This window comes from Marmota flaviventris, chromosome X (assembly GCF_047511675.1).
Source record: "Marmota flaviventris isolate mMarFla1 chromosome X, mMarFla1.hap1, whole genome shotgun sequence".
In the NCBI taxonomy this organism is placed as follows: Eukaryota; Metazoa; Chordata; class Mammalia; order Rodentia; family Sciuridae; genus Marmota; species Marmota flaviventris.
Window position 1 is genome coordinate 34,651,393 of NC_092518.1, and position 3,204 is coordinate 34,654,596.

Sequence of the window (3,204 nt, forward strand, 5' to 3'; positions counted from 1 at the left end):
TATACATGTCAGGTTATGGTTCACTATGTTCAGAGGAACCTTTAGACCAGACTTGAAATATGTACAGAGGCAGTTCTAGGTCTAAGTTATTTCAATTTAACACCCTCCCCAACTTTTGGCCAACCTTACAAAACAGAGGTTTTGAGCATTAATGTCTCTGTGTTATAATCGTAAATGGATTTATTTGGTTTCGTCTTCCACATGGCAATAGCAAAATAGTGGATTTTGTAAGGTGGGAATAAGGGAACATAATAGTAGAAAAAAATATGATCAAGATCAGGTTGAATTTCAGATTACTTTTTTAAGACTTAGGAGACCTTTTTGGTAAGAGTTAAAGCAGAGGGGACTTTATTATTATGCTGACTCAGGTAGACTCGAATCTCCTGTTGTTACGGGGGTGGGGGTGGAACTGGTGTTTTGGGTTCTATCTGCTTCCTTAAAATTTGATTATGTGGCATGTAGCATGAGTGACTCTATTTTGGTTTGGTCTGCTCTGTTTGGGACTAGCGTGGAGCTCAGTCTACAATATTGGCCTCCCATAATTTTGATTACCACACGTAAATTTATAATATGTTAGAGATGAAGGTCTTTAGTCAGCTGTCATTTTAGAAGACCTATCTGTTCCCTAGAGAGGTACATGGTCCTGCACCATGGTCCCTTAGTGCAGGATTTAAACCCAGTGCTCCCATGTCAAAATCAACTTTTCCTTTCATCTGCCATGCTGCTCATGATCTTAGAGTGTCTCTAGCAGCTGTTGTGAGCCCAAGCCATCCAGGGACCAAGGATCCCCACAGCTTGGGCCATTGTCCTTTATTCATCCTGGGGCAGACAGGGATGCAGGACTGATCTCAGAAATCACAAGAGCTCTCCTGTACCAGATCTGGTTTCACCTTCCCTGTAGGATTCCCTGAGGTCAATCAAATATTTTGTCCTCCTGTTTGTCCCCTTGTGTGCAGCCTGAGCTGCTTCCTTGGGCATATACACTGTTCACTGCCCTCCTGTGATTCAGGAGGGTCTAGGCTCATCTGATCTCAGCCTAGGGGCTGGGGGTCATGTGATGACCACAGTCAGGACTATGGCTGTGGGAAGATGGGCTTGGAGTCTCTAGTTCCAGCCACACATGGTATCTTTAAAATAGGGTTAGATGAGCATGCTGATCCAGAAGATTTGAGCTAACTCTTGGTGTCAGATTTCCCCAAACCTCCTCGGTCTCTGCTGAGATTCTGTTCTCAGCGCTCACCCCTGTAAAGGGTTGTAGTCCCTTAGGAGTTCTTTGCAAAAGAGAATGATCATGTTCATCCACCCCCTCCATGGCTCTACTGATTCCAGGGGAGATAGCACTTATAATGCTCCTTGGTCCCTTTGGGACATCAGATACTGAAGGCAATTCTTTCTCCATCAGAGATTTGATTTGATTTTGTAGTTTTTCCTCCTAGAGTTTCAAAGCAGGTAAAATGAATCCTTCCTGTGACATTTAAAAACACTACCACTCAGTTATTTCTCTGTACCTCAATTGGGAGAGAGAAACAAGTGAGATCTCCTGATACCCCCAAATTTCTAAGCATCTTGGTTTTAAACAGCTACATAAAATCCAGGCTTCTATTTGATTTGTTTACACCTGCTGCTCAGTGCAGCTCCCTGGACCACAGTGGTTGCTGCTGCTGCTGCATTTCCCAGCCTAGAAGAATTCATTTGCATCGTCCACTTTCCCTTAAGACAACATAAAACCATAACAACACCCATACAAACAGCAGCAATGCCTTGAGTAGGGGATTTTTCTACTTCCAATCAGTATCTCATTTTCCTCCGTTCAGTTGGCATTGGCAGCTGACCACATTGAGGCCTCTCAAATAATCCATTAATTGTGGTGAGCTGCAGATCTCTCTCAGGAAACACGCTTCTGATTCAGGCCTTCTGCTCCTTCCGTGCAGCCCTGACACTGTGATGATGATGCGATTGGCATATAAATCTTCTCCCTCACAGTGGAGCAGAGAATAAAAGCAGAGCGTGTGCCAGACCCTCAGGTACTGTGGGATAAAAGGAGGCAGCCAAGGAACCAGAATGGATAGAGCCTGTGTTTCACCAGGGTATTTCCAAGGGTGTTTTCCCAGTGGAAAGGGGAATAAAAACAACCCTGGAGAAGCTGTTATTCTCAAATTACCTTCTTTGTGTGTTCTAGAGTGTCCTTGAGGGCTTGGGAGGAGGCCAGGGATGATGCTGAACCTATTTCAACAGATACATGTTTTTATGACATTTTCCAAAGGGTTGTTAGGGGAATTCAGAAAATGGGGGCTCAGCCTTTGATCACAACATCCTATCAACAAGTACTCAGACATTGATTTAATAAAATAGTTGGAAACAAAAATCTTTGCCTGCCTCCAGCTGGGCAAGTTCTAACAAAATGATGAGCAGAAAATATCAGTCTTCAAAGAGATTTGCCACCTTTTTTTCTGGGCCCAGGTCTCTCAGACCAAGGATACCCACCATGTGCCAAATTCCTGTAAGTATGGAGTAAGACAGACATATAAAGGAAAACTAAAGATATGTAGGAAGTTAAAAAAGAAATATATGACAAAGCCTGACTCTTTTCGAGTGGAATATTGTGCATATGTATTAAAATGTGCACATATAAATGTCATGCACCATATAACAAGGTTTTGGTCAATGACAGATTACATATACAAAGTCATCTCATCAGATTGTAATTGAGCTGGAAATTCCTTACCACCTGGTATTTTCACCGTACCTTTTCTATGTTTATACACGTTTAGATGCACACAAAGTTACTGGTGTGTTCCAGTTGCCCATAGTATTCACTACAAAAACATCCTGTAATGGTTTCTAGCCTGGGAGCCACAGCTTGTGCCATATAGGCTGTATCATGTAGGTTTGTGTAAGTACATTCTATGGTCACATAATGACAAAATCACCTAATTGGTGTATTTCTTGAGGCATTCCCATCATTAAGGGATGAACCATCACATTAGGTTGTTCTCATTCACCCAGCACTTTTATCCAAATGACTGGTTATTATTGACTGCCATTAGATGGTTTGGATTTTGTTTCTTTAGGCTAGTGGGTCTCACAATGTGGTCCCTGGGAGCTCATTAAAAATGCAGATTCTCAGGCCATGCCTCAGAGCTACTGCATCATAAAGTGCAAGGTGAGGCTTATCACTTTGTGTTTTTACAAACCCTTCAGGAG